The sequence below is a fragment of the Mus caroli genome, unplaced genomic scaffold (genome assembly GCF_978045245.1).
Source record: "Mus caroli unplaced genomic scaffold, Mus_caroli_1 scaffold_15, whole genome shotgun sequence".
NCBI lineage: Eukaryota > Metazoa > Chordata > Mammalia > Rodentia > Muridae > Mus > Mus caroli.
Window position 1 is genome coordinate 83,613,822 of NW_028227270.1, and position 26,719 is coordinate 83,640,540.

Consider the following 26,719-nt stretch of genomic DNA (forward strand, 5'->3'; position numbering starts at 1 on the left):
CCCATCAGCTTCTTGTGAAAACTTAAAATACACCAAATTTTTACATATTCAATGCGAACACGGCTACTCGAGCTGAGGACATTTTAAATGGCTTCTCAATTTATAGAGGTTTTTGGTGATGTTGTTATTGTTTGATTGTTTTTCTTGTAGTTTGGTTGGTTTTTTGGAAATGCTAGAATTTCTTTTGTCTCAGCAGGTGCCTATTTTATTTTATTTTATTTTATTTTATTTTATTTTATTTTATGGCTAAGATCTTGCTATGTAGCCCGAGTTGGCCAAAACCTCATAATCCTCCCACCTCAACCCTCCAGGTCCTGGTTGCAAATTTTCCCCACCATGCCAGCCTCTAAAAGTAGAAGTTTAACTGGAACCCATCTGCATGGGAACTGAAGAGGGAGGCTGTAGGGTTGTAGGCCAGATATCTCTAGAGAAGACAGATCCTGTCTTAACTCCCTTCTGCCACTTAAAGGACGAGCAGAGAAAAAGAGAAAAACCTTCTCTAAAGTGCAATGTCCTGAGACTGGTCTCTAAGGTCTGAGAAACCAAGTGCAAATGAATGTATTTTAATCCAGATTTCATTTTCTGAAAATAATGGGCCCCTAAGATCCTAAGGGTCAGGAGCTCATGGAAGTTTAGAAAGGATGCTTAGAAAAGCTGGCCATGGGCCCCAAAGGCTGCTATGTCTCTGCACAGGCTGAACTGGAACTCAAAGGACAGCCTACCTAACCTTTCCAGGAGCCCAAAGTGAGAGAGTCTTTGCTCCCTATGCAAGGGTCAGGCACATAATGACCAGGATTTGGTGCACAGGTTGGAAGGATCCCTAGGCTCTGAGCTAGGGCATCCTCCTACAGGGAAACAGCTCTGTCCCCCGTGGTTCGTTTTGCTAGACAGCAAATTATTTAAGCACATTCAACAGTCCTTGTGATCCGCTGTGACGTCTGCCACAAGGAGACTCTAAAACTGAGGAAGTCAGCAGTTGGGACGGAAACTGCGGGTCAAGCTTTAACTCTGTGTGACATTCTTTCGGGGACTTTCTTCCCAGAAGAGTTTGAGCGAGAATCCTCCCCGGGGCTTCCCTCTGGTAAGGGTGTTAAGTCAAACTGCTGCTCTGCCTCTGCTGTAACTGTGATCATACAAAGGTAACTCACCCTACTTCTTTTGTTGTTTATAACATTTCACAGGGAGAATTCTCAGCCCCTTTTCTCTCTGTTCTGACACCACATTGTAACCCCCAAGCCCTGCTTTATCGTGGATCTTGTTTATTATACTTCAATGATAATGATGATGACGAAAATTTAGGCAAATTAGCCACTACTTTTTAATTAAATTTTTATTAGTTCTTTGAGATTTTTGAGTTTCATACAGTGTGTTTTGATCAGTCATTCCCCTGTTCCACCATCCTTTGCTATCTACTCAGTTTTGTGTCCTTAAAAAAAAAAAAGGACAACCCATAAGGACCAATTTGTGTTGCCCGAGATATTCTTCAAATATGATCTTCCACTGGGGTGTGGCTGACTTACCAAGATCTGTGCTCTTAGAGACAACCATCTCTCCTCCTCCCAGCGGATAACAATTACCAGTGGCTTCATGGCTTGGGGTGGGTTGGATGCCCAGTTCCCCTCTCTGTACTAGGATTTGGTCTGGCTTAGGCTTGCATGGGTTTTGTGTGTACAGTCACAACCAGCACTGTGAGTGCATTTGTGCAGCTGTCTGCTGTGTCTGGAAGACACATGTACACACACACACACACACACACACACACACACACACACACACATATATATGTATATATATATATATATATATATATATATATATATTTCCTTTACGACTAAACATGCTGTACTTTCATATTCTGTGCACTCTAGCTAGGTGTGAGTCATTGTATTAATTATCATCTACTGCAAATAGAAGTTTCTCAGATGAGGGTTGATCTATGGGATAAGTCAATGGGATTCAATTTAGTACTGTGTCCACTTAGCATCATGATTGCAGTAGTTTTCCCTTAGGGCCTATGACCCGTCTAAGCACCATTCTTGGCCTAATAATGGTGTCAGGTAAGGGCTTCATCTTGTAGAGTGGGACTCAAATCCAAACAGGAAGTGGTTGTTTACTCCAGTGGTGTGTGTGCCACTACTCCGCCAGCAGTCATGTCTCGCTAGGCCAATCGTTAATGCAGTTGCCCCTTATCTTGGGCAGAGCAGCACCGAGAGTGTTAGGTTACTGGGTGGGAGAAGAGGAGACATGATAGAGGTTTTTTTGTTCATTTGTTTCGGGAAAGATTTTATACTAAAACGCAGAGACTTTAGATAAATGAAGGTAGTAAGACTGTTACTGTTATGATCTTGAATGCCTCGCGGCTTCAGAAGGATGACACCAGGCCAAACAGTTCTACATGAGGTTTATTGGGAGAAAGAGGGGCAAGGTGGTGGCGGAAAGAGAAGGGGAGAGAGAGAGAGCAATCAGGGGGCCTTTTTTTATATATGAGTGATGACGTAACACAGGTAAAGGTGGGAGGTGAGCCAAGTGGATTCTGGGAATATGGTGGCTGTTGTCTTGGCATCAGGCCTGCAGGCCCTGCTTACGTGATGTCACTGGTTTTGGAGGTCCTGATACCAACAGTTACACTCCTTTATGTTGTGATAGGTTTTTGTTGTTGTTGTTTTTTAAATAATAAGCTGGTAAACAACAGAATTTAAGGCAACGAAGACAAAGAACCAGGGGCAAGGTATCTGAAGATTCGATCGTGGTGATGGCATATTCCTCACAGATGGCTGTTTCTATGTGTTCTTAATGGGGGAGAGACAGACAGGCTCCTCAATTCTATTTATTTATTGTTTATGCATTTTGAGGGGCTTTAAAAGAGAAAATAAACACAAACAGAGCCTCTTGTAGTCCAGGCTGACTTCAACCTTGCTCGATGGCCAAAGATGATCTTTAACTTCTGGTCTTTCAGCCTCTATCTCCTAGTGCTGGGATTACATGTTTACGTCATTATATCCTGTGGGGTGTGTGTGTGTGTGTGTGTCCATCCTTTGAGACAGAATGTAGCCCAGCTGGCATCTAACACTTGATCTTGTTGCCTTCGTTTCCTATGTGCTGGGGTCATAGGTATTTGCTACCATGCCTTTCAGACTCCTGTTTAAAACTTAAAAATGAAATTATGTATGTGTGCACACACACACACACATGCACATACGTTTTGGTAGTCTCGGAGGCTGAATCCAGGGTTACCCTCAAGCTGGACATGTGTGTTACCTGACCCTTTAATTTTTTTCTAAGATTATTATTAGTCTGCAGACGTTGAAGGACCCTGTGATTCTACTGGATCTAGTTATGGCTGCAGGCACCTCCTTTGCCGCTGAATGTTTGGGCGCTCAGCTGTGCTAGGAAGTCCTTGATTCTTCCACTAGCTGTCACTGATAATGGACCAGAAGCAGACCTTGCCAATTCATCCCCTTGAAAATTCTCTTTATAGTTCAGGCAGTAGAGTCAGGTTGTTAGGTCAAGGATCACTCTTAAGTTATATACTTTAAGCGAGTTTTTCAGTCTTCCTACGTCTTATCTGTTTAAATACTCACAATCTAGGGCTGCGTGAGGATTAAAGAGAGATTATTCAACACAACTCCCTTAGCCTGGGGCTGGGCATTCTATAAATCATGGCTAATTTTTTTTTTCTCCTGAAAACCTCTTGTGGTTTTTCTATGGAATAGTATTCCTGAAGGGTGATCCTGGAGGGCTCTGCTTCCCTGGGAGCTGATGAGAAACATGGATCCTCCAGATCTCAGACTTACACAGCTAGACTCTTGGGCTGAAATCCACAAAGGTGTGCTGCAGGCTCTCTAGGCATCCCTGTGCAAGTAAACAGCCCAGGCTTCTGATCCCAGTTCCCTCCCATCCCCGAGATCTGCAGGCACACACCTAGCCCTCTCTTCCTGCTGCCCCACCTCATTCCTGGGACCAGTTTCTCTGAGGTGTGGGAAAAGACTGAGGTAGATTCTGAGCAAGGGCTGTTGACTCAGTACTTCCGGATGGATAGTCCCAGGGTGTGGAGGGTAGCGGGGCCCATCCCTGTCTACAGCACAACCAACAGCAAAAGGAACTGAAAGGAATCTCTGAGTATGCTTAAAGGGAGCCAAAGAGAATGTTCTGCAGGCATCTGGTTAGAGACAAGGGGCAAGCTTGAGTCCCGAATAAAGACGGGACGTCTCATCTCTTGGGATGTCAGTTCAATGGCCAGAGTGCTCCACCAGATTGCCCCTTTCTGTCCCTTAACAGTTCTTCCCATCGGACACCTGAGAGTCTCTGCAAGTCCCAGCTGTAGTCTGGCTTCCTCCAGGGCTCTGCCGGGAAAAGACACCTTCCACATCAATCCTCCTGCAAACATCCACCCTGATCACCACCCATTTTAGTCACAGCTAAAGGAGCTATGTCTTTGCCTTTCGTGGGAGCCATGAGTGCCCTGGGTCAGGACTGTATTCCTCTGTCCATTCACTGTTTACCAAGTACCCACTATAGGTTGCCATTTTGCTTAGGGGCTAGGGACAGAGGCTCACAGGCAGACAGGACAGCAGCCAGCAGCTTCTGCTCCAGGTCCGTGTCACTCTGAGGATGGTCTTACCACTGACTTCTTTACTTTTGTTCTCCCTTCTCCTGATCTGTTTCCTAGAGTTTTCCCCAGAGAGCAGTTAGAGTCACAGCTAGTCTCTGCTCAGATTTCCCTACTGTGTGGCTTGTTTAGAATAGAATCAACATCCCTTTCATGACATGCAAGCCCCTTGCCCCACACTGTGCGCATTCCAAGGGTCCCTGTTGCTCTGATCTATTCTTCTCTTTATCCCACAAATCCATTCCCACTGGAGTCTTCCTTGTGATGCTCATCCTCGCTCCCCAAGAACACCCAGACCCATCTAACTCTTTTCCCACACTCCGTTCACTTTAGTTGTGTTTAGTCTTAGTAGCGTTTATCATTTTCTAAAATTATATATTAATATATAGTATATATAATAAATATAATAAGTAACATATTTATTATATGTATATTTGAGTTGCAAATGCTTTAGTGGACTTGTTTCTAAGCTTTAGGACAGGGACCTGATTGACTCCTTCATTCCTGATCATCTAGACTAGGACTCCCATGTGAAACTCAAGGATTTGTTGAATGATGACTGCACACACTATAGACTCTCGTGAGAGTCTGGTTCCATGATCAAATCTCTCTTCTCTTGCTCCTAAATAAGGATGGACGCTTTTGAAATGTCTGATACTCCACAGATGTGAATCTCAGCCCCAATGATCCCTTAAGATCTCAGTGGCTGAGTTCTAGTGATGTTTGCCAGGTGTCAGGGAAGTCCTTCAATGTATCAGGAAAGAGTTCAGTCATAAATTTCTCTAAGGCAATTTGCTATTGAGTTTAGCCTGAGAATAATAAATATTCACAGGTAATTTTCCTTCAGTTCAGATACTATTTTAAGGGAATTTACAGGATTCACTAAAACCCTCAGAGTACACAGAACAGAGTCATTTTAGGTCTTCAGAAAGTGGTTTCCACAGAGCAGAACTTTGGAAGAAAGCAAGAGTTTGGGTAGGGAAGCTTCTTAGAACAACCTTCATAATTAAAATGAACTAAAATTGTAGTTCAAATACCAAATTTCCCACCCCACCCCTCATTTCTCTAGAGTGTTGAGACAGAATTTCACTGTGGCCTGGGCTGGCATTGATCTGCCTCAGTCTCCACATGTTGGGATTACAGACATTGGCTTAACAGGAGACTTCTCAAAGAGTTCTGGGTTCATAGGCACCCACCCCTCGTCTAACTCTCCTTGAGGGGGTCTGCAGAGAGAAGAAGAGGGGGATCTGCAGAGAGAAGAGGGGCCTCAGCCTGAAAGCAGAGCAGAAAGGGTAATCCCCAAGACTCCCCTGTCTGCTTATGACGTGGATTGGTCTTGCCTTTTTCAGGTCTTCCTCTTCCTCCCTATTATTCTTCTTTACCCGGGCCATAGAAATTTTAAAAACAAACAAACAAACAAACAAATAAACAAACAAAACTCAATTGCTGCTGCTCTGTGGTCTTGTAGGAAAGTAGTGATTTGTATGTGATTTGCACATTTTAAACCTGACAGAAATTCGCTTAAATAACCAGATAGGGGTGTGGTGGTGCACGCCTTTAATCCCAGTACTCAGGAGGCAGAGGCAGGTGGATTTCTGAGTTCAAGGATAGCCTGGTCTACTGAGTGAGTTCCAGGACAGCCAGGGCTACAGAGAGAAACCCTGTCTCGAAAAACAAAAACAACCAAAATAACCAGATATCCCTTGGGCCCATGGAGCTGGGACCTGACGTTTCGTTTCTGGCCTTGGTGTCTGCTCTTAAGAGGACACTTGGGCGAAAGTGGCAGAGGTTAGCCTTTTCACTCTGATGGGGGCCTGCTGGCTCTCTGATGAACCTGCCTGGTTTTTGTAAGAAATAGAGATATGGAACTGAAGGAGATGGAGAGCCGTTGAAACCATGTGCTCCTCTGTGACGACACGAAAGCACACCCAGAAACACTTGCATTTAGTGAGTTGCATTGGAGACCCAACTCTGCCATCAGAAGCTCTGTCAGCTTGGGCTACAATTTGTCTTGGGGTCAGAGGTGAAGAATGCTCTCTTCATCCACCTCTGCCCAGGGGGGAGTGTATATTTCACAAACACTTGGATTCTTAGGCTTTTGACTTAGTGATAGAATCCCAAGGCCCAGGGCAGTTTCTGGGATATAGAAGGTACTTTAAATAAGTGGACTTTTAGTTTTAAACTCCCATTTCTAGTGGAAGAGTAGATGACAGGCTAGAAAAGGTGCCAGTTGAGTTCGAACAGTTTGGGCAGTGGGTTTAATGTCTTTGAAGATCTTTAATTGTCCAAAGCTCTGTTCACAGCAAGTGCTTGAAACACTGTCTTAAATAAACTCAACACTCGGGGACTCAGGCAACTAGATCAAGAGAAGGAGGGGACAACATTTTCTATAAAGGACCACAGCATGTATTTTCAGCTTTGTAGACTATGCAGTTAAGAAACTACCAAGTGTCAGCCCTTGTTGCCTGAAGGTGGCCACAGATGCTACAGAAATCCACAGGCATGGCTCTATGCCAATAAAACTTTATTTATAAAGCTAGATTTTGGGGGTGGGGGGGTCTGGCTCCACAGGGTAATGGGGCACCTTGGTTGTTATTCTTCAGATTTGAGTTTTCTTAGGTCTAAGAGACGAGCTTAGGTGGAATTGAAGAACTCTCTGCCAGCTGTGTATTCTGAAGAAGGAAATACATAACAAGATTTTAAAAGGCAGCGATCCTACACAATTGTGTCCTAAACCGAAGCCACTAAGTTTGTAGTGAGTCACAAGGCAGGCGCAGCCAGCATTTAGACCTATGTAAGACAGCTGGGAGCAGAAGTGGTCCCTACAAACAAGAGCCTTTGGCTTGGTTACTGAGCAGCTGGCAGCAAATGTCACCCTATCTAGTGGCACAAAGCCTCACAATGCTATGCCTATTGCCTTTGGTGAGTTGGGATGGGGTCAGGTGCAGAATACTGGAAGCTAGGGGAAGAGCTGCTCCAATACTCCTGAATCATTTTGTCTGGATGTCATTCATTTTCCTTATGAAGCAGACTAAAGGTTCTTGCTTTCTTGGTGCTGGAGGGAGCAGACTTTTTAGAAGGACTTTGTACCCAGCACAGTCATAATTCCTTCAGTTGCAAGTGGACAAGAAATCCAACTCTAACAAGCAAATCAAAAGAGGGGATTTGCCGGCTGGTGAGCGAGCAGCAGAGGGCTGCCTGGTGTGATTCACATGTGACTTTAGTCAGGTCTAAAATTTTGTAACTCAGACCCTACTATAAAGCAAGCTTTCCGTTTGCAGGATAATTGGAATTATCTCAAGGTGAGGGGTTTCTAAGTTCAACCAAGGGGGAGGGAAAGAGGAGTTGGAGTTGGAGGAGAAGGAGGAGGAAAGGGAGGAGTGAGACTTGGAGGAGGAGGTGGTGTTGGAGGAGAAGGAGGAGGTGTGGGAGGAGGAGGAGGAAGGGGAGGAGTTGGACTTGGAGGAGGAGGTGTTGGAGAAGTAGGAGGGAGGGTCGGAGGAGGAGGGGGAGGAGGGAGAGGAGTTGGACTTGGAGGAGGAGGATGAGGAGTAAGAGGAGGAGTTGGAGAGAAACAGGAAGAGGAGGAGGAAGAAGAAGAGGAGGAGGACAGGGTGGGGAAGAAGCTATTTTGCTGAACATTTCCAGGCAAGGGCTTACTGCATTTCACCACCTTTGAGTGGATCAAGAGCGTGTCCTTGGCCAGAGGCTTATGAGATTCCAATTGGCTTACATCTGGGTCACATGCTCTTTGATTAGGTGTCAGGTCACTTTCCTCAAAGCAGATCAGCTACTCTGGTACTCTGGGTACTCTGTGTCCATTCTGTGAACAGTTAGCCAAGAGAAAGACCCTGGTCAATGCAGAGCTCTCTGCTGCCCATCTCCAATCTCATAAAGGAGCCTGGTGAGAAGAAATGATGAACATTTAAGCGAAGGAACCTTACAGACACTCCCCACTCTGCCTTCGAGGAAACAGATAGAAAGCACCAAACACAAGAGGTCTGATCATCTGATTCAGTAAGTTCAGGAGAGAGGGACCCACTGAGTGAGGTGATCTATTTTTAAGATCTATCCACCATGAATTGGAAGATCAAATGGACCAGAGAATTCTAATGGATTCCTACTGTGGTGTAGGGACAAGGCCACCTGACTGATTCTGCAGCTTGGACTCCATTGCCTACAAGACCTAGGCCAGACCACTACTCCATCTGTCATCTGCAGTCCTCTTTCCAGCGTTGCCGCCACTCTCTTTTCTGCACACACTTTCCGTTGTTCTGTCTGGAAAGCCATTTTTCCTAAAATGCTCCTCCCACTTCTGTCCTGGCTCTTCAGAAGGGCCTCTTCCCCTGTTTGTTGCCACTTAGCCAGGACCGAAGCCTCATTCTCACACCACTCCTGGTCTCCTTGAAGCCTTCACCATCTTTTCTTCTCTGCTTTTCAACCTTACATGAAGGGGCTTCTCTTTGTGCCCAGCATTCCCTCTTAAAAGTACCCACACCTTAGGTGTCAGGGACTGTGCTGTCTGTCCTCCTTGCATCTTGCTTCTCCTCAGCCTCCATCTACTACCCTGACTTACACAGATGTGTGGCTTAGTTCAGTTGCTAGGTGTGTGGATTATTCCCTACCTGATTTCCTCTTCTTGTCCTCCTCTTCCTCCCTCTCCTCTTCCTCTTCCTTCTCATTTTCCTCCACTTTTCCTCCTCCTCTTCCTCCCCTCCCCTCCCCCTTTTCCTTCTTCTTGTCTTCCTCCTCTTCTTCCTCCTTTCTCCTCTTCTTCCCCTCCCCTTTTCTTTCTCCTTGTCTTCTTCCTCCTCTTCCTCCCCTCCCCCTCTTCTCTCTCCTTGTCTCCCTCTTTCTCTTCCTCTTCCTCCTCCTCTTCCTCCCCTCTTCCTCTTTCTCCCCTCCCCCTCCCTCATCTTCTGTTTGCCCTTTTCCTCTGTCCTCTTTCCAAGCTGTCCGTCCTTGTAAAGTTCTCCTGAAGCCCAGCCCTGTTTCCTGACACAACCTTGAAGTGTTACTACTGCAGCCGGGCTGACATTTTAAGAGAGGCTGTTGGAAGACACGATGTTTTAAAGTCCTAATAGGTGGCAGGAGCCGAAGAAATGGCCCAGAGAACAGACTTCAAGGCCTCTCTGTTTCTGAGAGAGCCTTTGTTTCCTGACTTGGCTCCTCCACAGAGGGAGGAGAGAAGCAAACTGCAATAAAAAAAAGAATAGAGTAGGACTTAGGATGGGTGGAGAGTCCTTTTTAAACCAGACAGAAAATAGAAAATGTTACCAGAAAAACAAAGTGTTTGATTATCCAATAGCTACATGAGAAATATACTTTGATAGATAGCAAGGGAAAGTGGGTAATGTGTAACTATGTAGGTAAATGGTTGGACCTTGATATGAGAAAACTAACACCTATCTCAAGAAGTGGGGGGGGGGGGATAAAACTAGGTGAATTAGGGAGAAGGAAGTGCTAATAGCTAGAGGTTTGGAATGATACTGGTCCCCCAACCCCCTCCTTCCCAGGGAGTCAGATGAGCAAAAGCAAAATGAATCAGACCTTCAGATTTTCGCAGCTCAGCTTTCAAAATTTAAAACTATCCATTGCTTCCAGGTCCAGGAGGCTGGTGAGATGGGCATCTCGTCCAGAAACGTTTGGAAACAGCTACAAAACGACGTACTACACTCTTTCCTCAAAATACTAACCCCATTCCTAGAAATCTAGGCCATAGTTTAGAAAATAAACCCAGTGTGGGTATACGGCTGTAGGTTTGTTTGAGGTTGGGGACAAGATGGAAGCCCTATGAAATCCTAGGGGAATCTGCACTGATATCGTGGGCTCAGAAAGAGAAGACCCGAGCTTTGGAAAGAGAAGGGCTTTGGCCAACATTACACTGCATGCTAAAATGACTGGGAAAAAGAAAGAGGACCTGCCTGCCTCACACACGTGGACTATTCTGTCATTTATGGACACAGAGACAGGTGTGGAGGTAAGCCAATTTCTCATTAGCCAGGGGAACAGGATTACAGCGAGGGAGGTGGCCTGCTGTTGACATCCAGGCTCAGAGGACAAATGAGGTGGCCCCAGTTGCTTAGGTGCCTAGCACACATCATGCTTACACTCTGCTGCCCCCTGCACTCCCGCTTGCTCTGTCCTTGAACCTCTAGAGCAGTGGTTCTCAACCTTCCTAAAGCTGCCACCCTTTAATACAGTTCCTCATGTTGTGGTGACCCCAACCATACAATTACTTCCATTGCTACTTCATAACTGTAATTTTGCTACTGTTATGAATCATAATATACATATCTGTTTTCTGATTGTCTTAGGCGACTCCTGTGAAAGGGTCTTTTGACTCCCCAAAGGGGGTCACCACCCAGAGTTTGAGAACCACTGTTCTAGGGTTTCAAAGAGCACTCTTTCTGGTGAGGTCTGCCCTTAGGAGGACAGGATCAGACAGATGTCCACTTTGACCTTAGAAGAGAGCTTGAAGCTACTGGGAGATAGAATTTGTCAGCCTGGTACTTAGAATATGGGCTAGAAGGAGAGCCACAGAGCCCAGTGCCTTCTTGGCCTTGAAGAACCTAAGGGGTCTATCTAACAGTTGCCTCATGGTTCTTGAAATTATCTGACTCGCTCAAAAGCACTCAGATTTTTTTTAAATTAAACATTTAAACAGAAAACTAAAAATTTAGTAGGAAAAACATCCCCAGATAAATTCATCTCAAATGGGAACTATAGGCACTATAGCAAGCACACTGTAGGAGAGGAGAAAAAGAGCTGGTCATGGTTACTGTGCTCTCAAGTCTCATTCTTCCCACCCTGAACTACAGCTGTCCTCTGGAGGCAAAGGGCAAGCCAGGTGAGTGGTCAGATGTACATATTTGCATAAAGTCTGTCTGTCTGTCTGTCTGTCTCCCTGTGTGTGTGTGTATGTGTGGTGTAGTGGTAGGGGTTAAGTTTGTTTGGTTTTACACACTCGATATTTACTCCTCTGAGTCAGCAGTATACCAGATGCTGAAAACGACCTAATGCAGCAGTGGTCTTTGTTCTTGCGGAGATGGACATTAAACAAAACAAAATAAAACATGGCTGTGACTGAAAGTGCTAAGCACGAAACCAAGAAGGAGGAAAGGCCTGGGTCTGCAGTGGTATCTCGGGTGGTCAGGAAGGTCCTGAAAGGGATGGTGTCTGGCTTCCAGTCTGGGGAAATGATGGGACCCGGCTTGGATTGAGGAAGAACATTAGACGGGATAGATCACCTGCGCCATTGCCAATCAACTGAAGAACCGATCAGACACACAAGAATGTCGAGGACATTCTTAAGAACAGGGATTAGTCTGAAAAACAAAAAAGGAAAAATATCCATACCGAGTGATCCTAAGTAGATGCCATTCTAGAAAGAAGGGCAATCGGTGCCACAAGGGATGAGCAGTATGGAGCGATATACAGCTGGTCTCAGGCACACTCTCTGTGCAACCCTACAAAGATGCACCCCTGTGACTACCATTGGACAAGTGTGTACAAACGAAGAGTAAACCCTGGTGTTTACTGTGGACTATGGCTGACTGGGATGTGTCTAGAACAGGCTAACAGTTGTAGCAGGTGTCCCACCCTGGGGAAGACTGCAGGTAGGAAGTACACCTGTGCACACAGGGCAGAAGAAAGCCCATGGGAGCTGTCTGTACTTCTGTTTCACTCTAAAATGACGTTTTTATAAAAGCCATTAACTAAAACAGCAGACAGGCAGGGTGGCACATGCCTAAAAGGCCAAGGCAAGAGGGTTATTGAGTTCAAGGTGGCAGCCTGGGCTGTGTATTGAGAGTGTGTTTCAAATAAATGCATGCATGCATACATACATACATACATACATACATACATACATACATACATCTCTCCTATTGAACTCCCCACTTTCAAGTGTGGGCTGCAAGGGATAACTTCTAGGAAGTACATGGAGAAAGGGATAGAGGAGGAGTTTCATCATGAAGATGCCTTTTCTAGACAACAGCAGCATCAATAGGGCAAGCCAAGTCAGGACTAGAGTGGCACTTGACCTCAGTGGTCTCCGAACTAAGCACCATCGCCCAGATCCCTTGACATGAGGAGACCATCAACCAAGCCTGGCTTCCGAACAGTCTACAAAACCCCTTAATGCTCCTTAAAGCCGTGAAGGTCATCAAAAACAAGGAGCATCGTCTAAGGAGCTGTCACACCAGGGAGGAGGCTACGGATGTCATCGTAATGTGGTACCCAGAAAGAAGAATGAAACAAACAAACAAACAACCCAAAGAAATAAACAAAGGAAAAAAAAAACAAGTAACAAAAAACTAAGGCTGAAACTTGGGAGCTAAATAAAGCATTCATTGAATAAGAACATCAACAGTGGCTCATGGATCACAACTAACAAAACATCCTAGTCTAAGACATCCATAAAAGGAGGAGGAGCTACGTACTCTCCTCGGTTTCCCTATTAATACAAAACTTCTGAGGAGCATCCTACTAATAAAGTGTGCATTCCTCCAGTCTATGCTGCAATAATGAAATCCCCAAGCCTGGGGATTTTTATACTGAAAAGTTTTCTCTTAGCTTGCTGTTTGGGAGATCCAAAACCCGGGACTGGAGATGACAATGCATCTGCCTCTGGAGAGTGAACTTCCTTGCTGTCTCACACCGTGACAGGCACCGTGCAGGAGGGAAGAGGTCAGATGGCAAGACAAAGTGGGAGACCAGAGCCCCCCTTCTTACTAACAACTTACATTCTCGACAGTTAACTATGCTCCCAGAACTACATGAATCCCTTCCCGGGACGAGATTTATAATGTTCTAATTATTTTGTACTAATTGCCATCACTCGAAGATCATACTGGCCAGCACATCCCAGTATCGCTGTGCACAGTTGTACAAGTTGATAGAAGGGATTAATGTAGTCCTGAGAGCATAGTTAACTGTCGATAATGTAAGTTTTTAGTGAGAAGGGGGGCTCCGGTCTCCCGCTAACATATACACAACCTTGGTTAAAAAATCTATCAACTTGTACACTTTATTTTTAGTTGGAGTATCATCAGTTTAATATAAAAGAAGCCATGGGAATTATTTACATGATGAAATAGTTCACAGTGTCAGTGAAATGGGCAGTTCATGTGACACCATTTCAGTGGTGATTTCAGTCCACCTACTTTCCAAAAATATTGCCATCTGTACATAAGAGATAATCCTCGTCGTCTAGAACAACTTTGGTGCCTCCATATTCTGGGAGAACTTGTTCTCCATACTTCATACTAACTGGTTGAATCCCTTCATTTCTCACCCAATCCCACAGCTTCGACTGTTTCTTGAAACGCCTTTCCTTGAGACTTTTCTGGAAGTGTAATGCCACCTTTGGTTACAGTTTTGGCTACATCCCTTTCAACCAATTCTCTGTCAAAGAGCAGGAGAAACTTTCTGAGAGCCTGCCCAGGAGTTTTCAGAAGGTTACCCATTAGCATCATAGAAGGTGTACGTGACCAGCAGTGTGGTGCTGGAGAGACAGCCAAGAGCTACATCTTCATCTGTAACCAGACAGAGCAACTTCAGCAGTTACTAGATTGAAGAATTTGACTTTGATTTTTTTTTTCAAGTGAAATGTCTGTGATGAGATTTTAACCAACATGCATGCCATAACGATTTTAGTACTTGGTCCCTGGATCCTGGGAGTGTGAAATGGTGGGGAGATGAGGGACAGGTCCCATCTTTTGGAAGTTGAGGTATCTCAAAAGTAATGCTGGGAAACAGCTCCTTAGCACTCTAACCTTCTATACCGCACTGCTTTTTTTCTTTCTTCTTTGAGACAAAGTCTCTCTCTATGTGACCTAGACTGGCTTCAGATTACTATTCTCCTGCCTCAGTCTTCTGACCGCTGGGCTTATGGACACCCGTGCCTGGCAATACTGAAGCCAGATTTACTGAGCAGGCTCAGGTGCTGTCTTCTGCAAATAGGAGTGGGCAGTGTGCGTGGTGCAAAGAGCTCCCTGGACATGGGGTGAGTTCCGTCTCTCCTTTGTCATGTGGCTCCTTTGATCCTGGGTGCGTTTGTAAATATATCTTCCCTGGGGAATCTTAAGAGCCTGTCCCTCCAACCCATGCTAGTGGTTAAACTGTGTAGCGCAACAGCATGCAGTCTTCCAGTGTGGCTGGAGCAGTAGGCTTAAAAGATCATCATCTGGGCTGGGAAGGGTCAGGTGGATAGGAAATGCTGAGCTGAAGAATGCCCTGCAGCTCCTCAGTATAAATAAAACCTCTGCTTTAGAGGACCACCTCCTTTGTACAGATCTTTCCTTCCCAGAGCTCAGTATTTCCCATCAGCCCACCTTACCCATCGCATCCCATGCCAACCCAGGTCACGACATTCCACCCATCACTCCCATAATATTTGCGTCATTTTTAAAACTCTCACCTTGGGGCCTTCTTAGCTGTCCAGCTGAGATGTGAGTGAATGAATCACGACTCCAGACTCTGCCAGCTGATCATTCATCCTTACTTTTCTTTCTCACCCTCCCCTTAAGGCTACCCTTATATAATGTTTTGGATCTATGGCCTATTTGATAGCTACACTCTTGACTTTCTTCCCTCTTCCCTCTTCCTGATTCTTTTAAGACATTTTTTCTCTAAGTTCAAGGGGTGGGTGGTTTCGGGAACTGTCATTTTGTGGCGCAGTCTGACACAATGGGTGGAGTCAGGGGTTGGGGTGGGGCTCCAGGAGAAAAGAGAGCTGGCGCCCTCCAGGGTTGTCAGATCTGGGCTGGCAACCAGAAACCCATGAGTCCCTTTCAAAGGCCCTCCTCTCTCCACACCTGTCTTTCCCCAAGTGCTAACATGTCTCCTGTCACAGTGTGAGTTAGGTGAAGTCATGGTTTTTTGTTTTTTGGTTTTTTTTTTTTTTTAATTCCCTCCAGTAATTTCCAGACATTCCAGCCCTCCTCCTGGATGGCTAACTTCCCTTCCCTTAGGATGCTCTTAGATTAAACTAATTCCTACTTTGAAAGGGGATACTAAAAAAGTAAGGAAAACAAAGTGTAAAAGCAAAACAAACCAAAACCAAAACCAACCAACCAACTGAACAAACAAACAAACAAAAATCTGAACGTGGAGCTGGGTGTGGTGGCACACGCCTTTAATCCCAGCATTTGGGAGGCAGAGGCAAGCGGATTTCTGAGTTCGAGGCCAGTCTGGTCTACAAAGTGAGTTCTAGGACAGCCAGGGCTATACAGAGAAACCCTGTCTCGAAAAAAACAATATATATATATATATATATGTATATATATACATATAATAATAAATAAATAAATCTGAACGTAGAGAGCAAGTCCCTGTGGCCATGCGAGCCTTTCTACAGACAGTTAGGGAGAGTTAGAGAATGAGCAAGGACCAAGCCTCCCCATTACGATCCCTTCTTCATTCTTTTACACTCTCCTTCCTTCCTCCCCTCTGTTCCTCTCATTTTCCAGCTGACAGAATTGAACATTTGTTCATTCTGGCAAACTGACTTCTGAGCAAAAGCTCGGAGCAAAGCAATGTGAGATGCCTGGAATCTGGACACGCTTCCATCCAGCCTTTAAATAGGATGAGGGAGAAAGAAGGCTTTCCCTGCTCCTGGCCAGGGTCTGGGGTCTGGGGGGAATCGCTGGTCTCTCCCCTCCTCTGTCTGGCTCCTGGCCGTCTGGAATCCATTGTGTTGGGCCCCGGCACCTGGCAGCTGGCATGAGCCTGCTGTCTGCAGCCGGCACACAAGCCATACAGTTGGGGATTAGATGGAGCATACGCCTAGCCTATAAGATGCTTATGGCCTTTTCCAAGTCCGGGACCGGTCCAGCTCAAGAACAGGGCAATTAGATGAAGTCCCACGCTGGGAGGAAAGCTGTTTCCTAGCGAAGACTCTAATCCCTCCCTCCCTGCAGCCTCTCTTCTGCTCCAGTTTGTCGATTTCCCTCCTTTGCCTTTTATTTTATTGTTTTCTGTTTTTTTTCTTTTTCTTTGCAGTGTATGTTCGGGCATGTTCTTGTGCGTGCACGCACATGTGAAGGACAGACACTGAGGGATTTTCCTCAATCGCTTTTCTACCTTACCATTGGTTCCTTTTCCATGTGTGTGTGTGTGTGCGGCGTGCATGCGTGTGTAGGTATGTTTTTACATGTGCGTGGATGCACATGTACGTGACTGCATGTGCACATGTGTGTATGTGCATTCCAGGTGGAAGCCCGCGATTGAAGTTGGGAGTCATCCTCTAGGGACACTTACTGCACCTTATTCGTTGAGGCAGGCCCTCTCAATCAAACACAGAGCTCATCGATATGGCTAGCAGCTTACCCTGAGGATCCCCAGCTCCTCCTTCAGGGACTAGAATTACAGGTGGGAGGCCACACCAACCCAAATATTTATGGGTTTCTTGCAATGTGAACCATGTTCCTCGTACCATGGAGCCATCTCTCCAGCTTTCCACCTTATTGTATTTATGTATTGAGAGGTGGTCTTGCTTATAGCCATAGCTATATAGGCTCACTCACAATATAGAGCAGTCTGGCTGCAAACTCAGAGATCCACCTGCCTCTGCTTCCTGAGTGCTGGGATTCGAGGTCAGGCCACCATGCTTGCCTTTCACCTTATTTTTTGAGACGAGGTCTCCCATTGAACCTGGAGTTGGGTGGTGTGGATCGGAACTCATGTCCTTGTGTCTGCATCGTAAGCACTTCTTGACTGAGCTAAGTCCCCAGGCCCTGCTCTCATTCCTTCATCTGCTATCTGAACACTCAGTCTCCACTCCTCTCCGGAGCAGTGTGTTCCTTTCCCCCTGACAACGCTCCGCTCTCTACTCATGCCTCTCTCCCCGCTCCTGCAGTCACTTTTCCTTTCTGTGTGGTCACTTTGTGCTACCTGCATTCTTCTTCCCTTGCCTGTCAGCTTAACCGGACTGGAGCTCTCTCTCATGGAGGGAGAAAGCAAGTATCGCAGTTGCAGATCAACACGCACCTTCATATGTGTGGGGGCAGGCAGGGCAGGACTCAAAGAGCCATGGGCACTGCCATTGACTGAGGACAATTCAGACATTATGGTGGTGAGCCCAACCGGTTTCTGTCTAGCTCTGATGTGTTCCTTGCTCTTATATGTTTTAGGGTGGTGGATAAAGTAGCTGTGGGTTTAGGGTGGAAATGTATTCCTGGTTTGATTCAAGCATCTAAAACTAAGGTTCTTCCAGCTTTGACATGCACCCGGGTACCTGCCCAACGCCACCACGGTTTCCAGTGCAGTTTGGGTGGGGCCTGAGAGGATATGCCTGGCAGGTTCCCAGGTGAGGCTGATGTGAATGGCCTGACATTGACCCTGAAGCTAGTCTGAACTCTATCCCAAGTGACAGTTAAACATCTACACCTTGACGCATGTGCAGGGCGGGTGTACATGGACACGCTGAAGTAGCTAAACACTGGCTCATTTCACAAAAGGATTTGCAATTGCCTGTAAAAAACACTGTCTACCAAGGCAAAGTGTTGTGGTGTGAAAGGACTCCAACAAAGGGAACATAAAGATGGGCTTTGACCTAAATCAAAGGACTTCAGTCAGGATAGCTTGCCCTCTTTGCAGAACCATGTGGGCCTCTCTTCCATTTTCTGGCTGACTGCATCTTGTTGGTATTCTGAGTGAAGGACCGCTGAATGTTATTACTTGAATGTGAGAACTGTATTAAAGGGTTGCAGCATTAAGAAGATTGAGAACCACTGTACTAGAAGGGGGAAGGCGTGGATTTTAGCTTGAGCCTGCACTAAGACTTTCTCAGGTAGGTGGGACCAAATGGAACTGTTAGAGAGGTGGCTGAGGAAATGAAGTTCTTAGCTTCTCTTGCCCTGAGATCTCCCAGAGGAGCACAGACCCTAGGAAGAGGCAGATGCAAAAACCAGCCACAGATCAATCTTCAGTGCAGAGCAAAAACATGATGGATGCTGGGAGCTGTAGTTCCACGGGCAGCCAGAAAAGCATTTAGAGGACTATGGATACTTTAAACCCCAATCAAATAAATGGGGGGGGGGGATGGGAAGTAGCAGTGCTTTGCATAAAGCAAGTGTCATTGTGTAAAGCTTGTTTTGGTGTTTATGTTTGAGTGTGTGTGAGAGAGAGACAGAGACAGAGAAAAGACAGACAGATTCTGGATCCTGACTTATAAATGTCAAAAATGCTTAAAAGACCTAGAATGCAAAGAAAAATCAAGCAAATTGAATAATTTGTTGGTTTTGTGAGTTGTAGAGGAAAGAACGAACATTGAGGGTGTCCTGGCTGGTGTCCTGTGTGTCAACTTGACACAAGCTGGAGTTATCACAGAGAAAGGAGCCTCCCTTGAGGGAATGCCTACATGAGATCCAGCTATAAGGCATTTTCTCAATTAGTGATCCCTCAAGGAGTCAGGGCCCAGCCCATTGTGGGTGGAGCCATCCCTAAGCTGGTAGTCCTGGGTTCTATAAGAAAGCAAGCTGAGTAAGCCAGGGAAAGCAATCCAGTAAACAACAGCCCTCCATGGCCTCTGTATTAGCTCCTGCCTCTAAGTTCCTGCCCTGTGTGAGTCCCAGTTCTGACCTCCTTTGGTGATGAACAGCAATGTGGAAGTATAAGCTAAATAAATCCTTTCCTCCCCAACTTGCTGCTGCTGCTGCTTCTTCTTCTTCTTCTTCTTTAAAATTTTTATTTTATTTTATTTTATTTTATTTTATTTTATTTTGAGATAGGGTTTCTCTGTGTGACCCTGGCTGTCCTGGAACTCACTTTGTAGACCAGGCTGGCCTCAAACTCAGAAATCGGCTTGCTTCTGCCTCCCGAGTGCTGGGATTAAAGGCGTGTGCCACCACGCCCGGCTCCCAACTTGCTTCTTGATCATGATGTTTTGTGCAGGAATACAAACCTTGACTAAGACAAACTGGTCCCAGAAATGGAGTATTCATGTGACAGCCTGACCATATTTTGGGGAGGACTGTGGAAAGACTTTGGAACTTTGGGCTAGAAGAGCCATTGGATATTAAGAGCTCTGTGGGATGTTGTGTAGGAGCTTGGAAGATAATGTTGAGAACAGTGAAAACAGTGGAGGGCTGGCTTGTGAAATTTCAGAGGGAAGATTAAAGACTCTTATCATGGCCGTAGCTGTTTTGATTGTGAAGATTCTATAGTTTTGGTTAGCTGGGGCTGAAGAATCAGCTGTGATTAACAAGATACCAGAACTGCTAAAACAAAACCTTTGCATTACTGGGACGATTGATGCTGGTTAGCTGGAGCTAGGAAATTAGCGAAGAGACCAGCATCACTAAGGTGAAATCTTCTGGGAAGTGGAACCCAGAGAAGCTGTGTTCCAGAGTCAGCCACAGTTGTACCTCATGTTGGCAGCCAGACTTGGTAATGTAGAAGAGTTTGGAAACATGAAGGGTTAGCAGCTGATGCTTGACCCTGTGAGAGGCCAGAAGAGGCCATGGGTAAAGGTGTAACCTCAATGGCAGTTGAAGGCCCATGACTGAAGGGGTCATGCAGAGAAGTTGAGGCTTAAGACCATGAAAAGAGCCTATGGGAGGTTATTTGTGAAAGTGCTGTCTAGTTGCAACAGAAGACAGCAGTGTTTTGGAGATACCAGTGCCATGAGATGATCATCAAGAACAGCAGCAGCAGCTGGAGCCTAGAAGACAAGGTGTGTGCTACACAGGGCAGAGCTGGAGAAGTGACCCAAGCTCTTGGAGGAGCCCAAAAGGTCATGAGTGTGTCCCAGACATTGGACGGTAAGAGTCTAATCTTGCTTTTGATTGTGATTGGGCCCTGATATTTTTCCCTCTTGAAGTAGAAGCATTTTAGTGGAGCCCACAGTTAAGAGACTTAGAATTTCAAAAGAGATTGGATATTTTAAAAGGGTTAAAATTTTAATATGTAACAATTTGTAAAGACTGTTGGACTTTTAAAGTTATTTAGATCTTGGGGATGAATAAGAAAGTAAGGGCTAAGGCTTAATAGTGATGTGTTTGTGTGTTAAGTTGAAAGGGGTCAATTGTACTGGCTGGTTTTGTGTGTTAACTTGACACAAGCTGGAGTTATCACAGAGAAAGGAGCCTCCCTTGAGGGAATGCCTACATGAGATCCAGCTATAAGGCATTTTCTCAATTAGTGATCCCTCAAGGGATCAGGGTCCAGCCCGTTGTGGGTGGTGCCATCCCTAGGCTGGTAGTCTTGGGTTCTATAAGAAGCAAGCTGAATAAGGCAGGGAAAGCAACCCAGTAAGCAGCATCCCTCCATGGCCTCTGCATCAGCTCCTGCCTCTAGATTCCTGCCCTGTGTGAGTCCCAGTCCTGACCTCCTTTGGTGATGAACAGCAATGTGGAAGTATAAGCTGAATAAACCCTTTTCCTCCCCAACTTGGTCATGATGTTTTGTGGAGGAATAGAAACCCTGACTTAGACAGTGGATTATTAGCTCAATGGCCTTTTGGAAGCCACATTTTCTACTGTTACCCAGGTCCAGTGGCACTCGTTTAGACCTATCTCATACACTCAAGATACGCCCATTCTCACAGGGCTGCTGGTGGTGAGGGAGTTCTCAAAGATAAAAGAAACAGACTGGGTTCTCTACTCAGAGTTTCAGGTTCCCGTGGGTATTGAGGAAAACAGACAGGAGACAAAGCCAGGTTATGGAGGATGTTCATTACAGAGCAAAAAACCACATTGAAGGGCAAGTTAAGACTTCTTGACAGACAGAAATAACACTGAGTTTCTGATAGCTTGCTTTACGGACAAATTTAATTTAATGGGGGAAGGGGATGGGAAGGTAGGATGCCTGTGTAGCTGTTTCCTCGAAATCTCAACATTCCCTCCTAAGGGAGGATAGAGTCTCTTAAAGCTAAAAGGCCCACAAAACTTACAAGCCTCCTCAAACCCAGTGTTAGAAGATGCACATGGCCTGTCCTCTCCCCGAGGTCGGACAAGCAGTAAACACTTTCTGGGGGTGGGGGTGGGGGTGGGGGAGATTTTCTTCAGTGGCGCTCCCTGCAGGTTGTGCACGGTTCAGCAATGAGGTGTTCTCAGCCCTCACCCATGCTGGGTGGACTATTTAGTGAGGCAGTTCCCTTGAGTCATCTGTCCTTCCATCATAAGCCATTGCCAGGTAATCACAATCGTTCCTTCCTTCACCAAGTTAGACTGGGGTGGAGTTCTTTCTTGGACCTGCCCTGGATGCCCTATCTGAGATGAGGAGACATCTGTTCCCGCCTCTCCAGAGAAAGTCAGGCGGCACAGAGAATTCCACAAGTAGGGCTTACTAAGACTTGCTTCCCTTTCCTGTCCTTAGATGGGTTTCTCAGGGGGCACCAGGCACATAACCGGAACAGGCAATTTTGCTAGACAAACAGCATGGAGAACCGTTCCTATGGAACAAAGGAGAGCTGTGGTGGTCTCGTGGGCCATGGTGGGGTGATATGATACTGCTCCTACTTACATCCGCCTGGAACCACCTTGCAGTTTGCACCCCTTATCCCTCTGTCTATCTAGATACTTGGATAGATACCACAAAATAAAATCGACACCACAAAATAAAATTGACGGGAACAGAAAATAGAAGGAACAAGCAAGCAGCAAGCTGGTTTGGGTGTTTCCTTTCTTTTAGACCCAGCCTAACTCGCCTGGTTCTTTAAAGATATGCTTAGTCAACAGGACAGCTGCCTGCATCTAGCTGCAGAAAACACGAAGCTGAACATCGTGGAATTTTTTTTTAGAGGGGACACTGAACAATCGACTCACAACAACAGGGTCCACTCTCAGATGGATCTGTGTTGCCCTTCAGCCATCAAGTTGCTTTGGGTTTTCCCAGTACCATCATCTGAATGCTCAGAGGTAGCTAGCATTCCAGGGTCAGATCTGGACCATGCAGAAAGCATGCTTTGAGAGTTTACCTCCTGAAGCGTCGCCAGTATCCAGTATCTCTTTTTTTCATGGACTGAGCTGTTCCAAGGTTTTTCATATCAGTTGGAATGTCGTGAATTTCATTTTCATGAAAGATAAATGAAATTGTAAACTGGGTACAAATTTAATCTCCCCCCCCCCCCCCCGATATTGAAATTCCTCATTATCTGCCCTTCCCTGTTCTCCCTCCTATTTCTTTTTCCTTTTCTTTTTTTCTTGTAAGAGGCTGTCTGTGATAGAATAACTGGTTTTTCCCGGAATGGCTAATACATAATAAAAAGAACACCATTCACTAATAACAATTTGTTGATTGTTCCCTGAACCCCTGGGAGGTGTGTGGAGACTGAGATTCCTGTTCGCAGCAAAGGGAGTGTGGCTGTGTGATAGGCCTTATGTCAAGGCCAACTAGGAACTCAAAACGGAGGTATGTTGATTCTATAGAAAGCCAGTCTTCTCTCTGCCCTGCCCCCTCCAACTCAGGTGACTATAGAGTCTACCAGCATGTTAGCTCTGCTTATCCAAATATCCTATGCTAGTGTTTGTCCCTAGGCGTCAGGGAGGCCAGGAAATGGAAATGAGACTGCTGGACACCCAGGAGAGCTGATAACTTATAAAGGAAGGAGATGGGGATTGGGGGATTGGGGATTGTAGGAGGTCTGTGGGGGTAGCCAGTGGGGAAGAAACCATGTGTACTGATTAGGAGCGATTAGGAAAAAGAACTCAGCAAGCACCAAGAGGAATTAAAGAAATCAGGAAACTTCTTAAATTAGAAGTGGGATTAGAGAATGTACCAGGGAAGGGAGATTTGATCTCAGAGTATCCTGTGTGCTAAGAGGCTTTCAGGGTTGCTTGAGAGTGGGTTCAAGACCTGCTGCGTATTAGAGTGGCACCAAATCAGGTTTCCCTGAAAGAGCTGTCTCTTGAAATGGGAGTTAAATAAAGGGTCATTTGGCAGCTAACCTGGAACAGTGGTGGTTGTCACTGGCAACACAGCACATCAAGGTGGAAGCAAGAGTTGGTGTACGTACAGACACCTCCCAGCCCAGAAGCAGAGGAGTGTGAGAAGGGGTGAGGTCCCTCAGGGCCAGTTGGTGTCATGTCCTCTATGACCTAAAGACCTCCTGATGGTACAGTGGTGAAATGTCCCCCACAGGCTCCTGAGTTTGAAAAGTTGGTCTCCAGATGGTGGCCCTCTTTTGAAAATCTGTGGAACTTATGGGAAGTAGGACCCCTGGGGCATGGCACCCTCTTCTGTTTTTCTGTTGCTGTGATAAAACAATCAACAAAAACAACTTGGGGAAGGAAGGGTTTCTTTTAGCTCACATAAAGAAAATCTAAGACAGAAACCCAGAGGTAGGAACCAAAGCTTGCTTTCTTATGAAACTCAGGACTTCAAAGTCAAACAGTAGTCATGGCCCTGGAGCCTGGGTGGGGGAGATCAATGGTCATTTTCTCTCTTTACCCAAAAGGCAGTTCACCACATAGAGCCCTGTGTTGCCTGAAAATAGGTTCATGGGGGGCACACTGGGTTGTTAGTGGCCAAAAGGAGAAGCTGATTCTCTCATCTCATGGGGAGAGGATGGAGTGTAGAATGGTTATTTACTGGGAGGATACAGGAGTTGCAGAACTGAAGGAGACAGACCTCAGGCAAGCTTTGACAACCCAGGCAGAAGGAAGCCAGGTCTCTAGAACTTCACTATAGACGTGATTTAACCTGGGCTCCCTCCCACCCCCAACTCAGATATGTATAAGGAACTAGATCAGGTCTACTTCCCAGTTTGTGGGCCCTGTCCTCATAGGTCTGGGCAAAGCACATCTTGCTTTGCTTCTTTTAATTGATCCTCACATCCCTTTTCTTTCCTCCTCAAAGACAACCACTTTACAGGAATTTGATTTATGCCTTTGATTTAAGTCCATACCCATGGATAGAAAGCATGTGTTTGCATTTCACGTTTATACGCTTCTTTTCAGACTATCAAATGTGTCTAAAGTTCCCTCTGTGGTGGTGTGTGGACACTCAGTTCAGTGGCTATGAGTTACCACAGTGTTTATACCCTTGTATGCAGTTATCAACAGTGGTCTTTAGACCCGTTTCCCTAGAGATGGCCACCTTGCTGTGTCTTCAGTTCTAGCTACACAGGTCACTAAAATAACAAACCTCATGTGCATTCCTATTGTTCTGGGTGGGAATTTTCCTATAATAGGAGTCTTTCACCATCACTCTGAGGATGGGGAGGGAAGAGGAATGAGGGCTACTTATCAGGCATGCTTACCCACAGCCCTTCTGTAGATTCTAATGCATTAGACAGAAGTGAGTCCTGGGGTTGGGTAGGTTTAATGTGATGCTTCTTATGATCAAGTGTATGTGGGGGAAGAATTACCTTTCAGTGTCCATACCAGAATCAGAAGCCAGGTTAAGGGTACAGATAGATGGCCTTGGTGACATTAAACACCAAAGCTTACTTTCTGAAAGGGTAGTTTACTTATCTCTTCTCTCTCTCTCTCTCTCTCTCTCTCTCTCTCTCTCTCTCTCTCTCTCTCTCTCTCTCTCTCTCTCTGCCTTGTGGTCCTTTGGTTAGAACCTGAGGGCATCTCACCTTCTAGGCAAGTGCTGCATCACCAAGTCCGTCCTTGGCTCCCCATATTCTCTATCCACTCTTTGTTTTTTAAGTCCAATGTCAAATTGGTTTTCACTTATGGCTATCAGCTCTTTAGAGCTGAGTTCTCCTTCCTTCTTTCTTAGGTAAAGGCTGACAGTTATTTTTAAGTTCTTGTTTCCATTTTATTACGTGACTCCATCCACCAGCACCCATTCTGTTTGTTTTCCTCTGTTTTTATTCCCCACTCTGTGTTCATGATCTCTCAGGACAGCAGTTCTCAGCCTGTGGGACATGTCCCCTTTGGGGGGAGGTCGACAGATCCTTTTACAAGGATTACATATCTGATATCCTGAATATCAGATATTTATATTATGATTCATAACAGTAGCAAAATTTAAAGTAGCAACAATTCAAAAATTTATGAAGTAGCAACAGAAATAAGTTGGGGTCACCAACTACAACATGAACTATATAAAGAGTCACAGCATTAGGAAAATTGGAAACCACTGCCGTAGGCTATCAAGTACCTAGACTATGTCATGAGTCTCAGCAAAGGTCCAGTCTCTCAATCCTCAGACTGTGCCATTCTCAGAACTGAGAGACAAAGTAGGCATGGAATTTGGGGGAGAGTAGAAATGACTAGATGAAGTTGGGGGACCCACCAGGACAAGGAGAACCTCAGATGTCTTGCCTGGGAGGTCCATTTTTTATCTTCCTGAGTTAGGGCAGCCTGATGCTTGAAATGGGGTTCAGGGGTCTTGAAAGACTGATACACAGAGACAGGGAAGTTTATCTATCCTCTGCACTCTTGGGGTCCTGAGAGGGGTTGGGCAGTCAGGCTCTTTCTTTGGGCTTCATTTCCCAGACAGAGGTAGTCTGTGCACATGAGAGCTCTAAAAGTCTGGTGGAGAGCAGAGCGCATGAAGAAGACATTCTCCTTCCTGAGCCCTCCCTCTGGACTCCCTCCTCCTCCCACTCCACTTCTCTTCCTCTAACTGTACAGATTTTTGTATTGTGGTTTGATGCTTGGATCAATGGACGCATTTCACAGTCATCAAGTCAGGGTGAGGGGCAGATTCATCACCTCAAGCTTGTATCATTTCTTTTCAGAGAGGCTTTCGAGATCTTCCCTGCCAGCTACTTTGCACCACACTATGAATTACTGTTGATCATCCTCATTTCCAGCCCATTCCTGCCTTTGGTGTTGCCTCCATATGCAGTCGTCCTCCGAGTTTCCCCACTGATTCCTCAGAGTTCCTACCTGTTTCTTAGCACTTTTAGGCTGACTAAGGGATGGAAGGCAGAGGGCACATAATCTGGCTTCAACCTCCATGATTATTTTTTATACTTACAGGATTAGTCCTTATTTTAAGAGAGAGATTCTTATTTGCTGAGCCAGGGTCACATGACCACCCCTTCACCTTGGTTAGATAGCAAGAAGACCAGGAAGACAATGAGTTGGACCTCCTGGTGGCTTAGGCCGTAGACCCAGCTATTTGAGAAGTTGAGGGAGGAGTGAAAGTTCCAGGCCAGCCTGGGCTACAGAGTGAAATCAGAGCCAGCCAAGGCAGCACAGT

The 26,719-nt window shown here is 45.7% G+C and overlaps 1 long non-coding RNA gene and 1 pseudogene across 3 annotated transcripts in view; one reads left to right on the forward strand and one right to left on the reverse strand.

The window, feature by feature from the left end:
* Positions 1-811: 811 nt before the first annotated feature.
* The window catches only part of LOC115032940 (uncharacterized), a 34,702-nt gene continuing 8,794 nt past the window's right edge, over positions 812-26,719 (forward strand). Inside the window, exons 1-2 of one of the 3 annotated variants that reach the window (XR_003838592.1) lie at positions 812-1,139; positions 10,214-10,589. This is a non-coding gene — a long non-coding RNA (uncharacterized LOC115032940). Of the gene's footprint in view, positions 1,140-8,280; positions 8,627-10,213; positions 10,590-26,719 lie in introns of those variants that run through there. The other 2 variants (XR_003838593.1, XR_003838594.1) reach the window with 2 other exon arrangements.
* LOC110308493 (10 kDa heat shock protein, mitochondrial pseudogene) lies at positions 13,764-14,135 on the reverse strand (annotated as a pseudogene).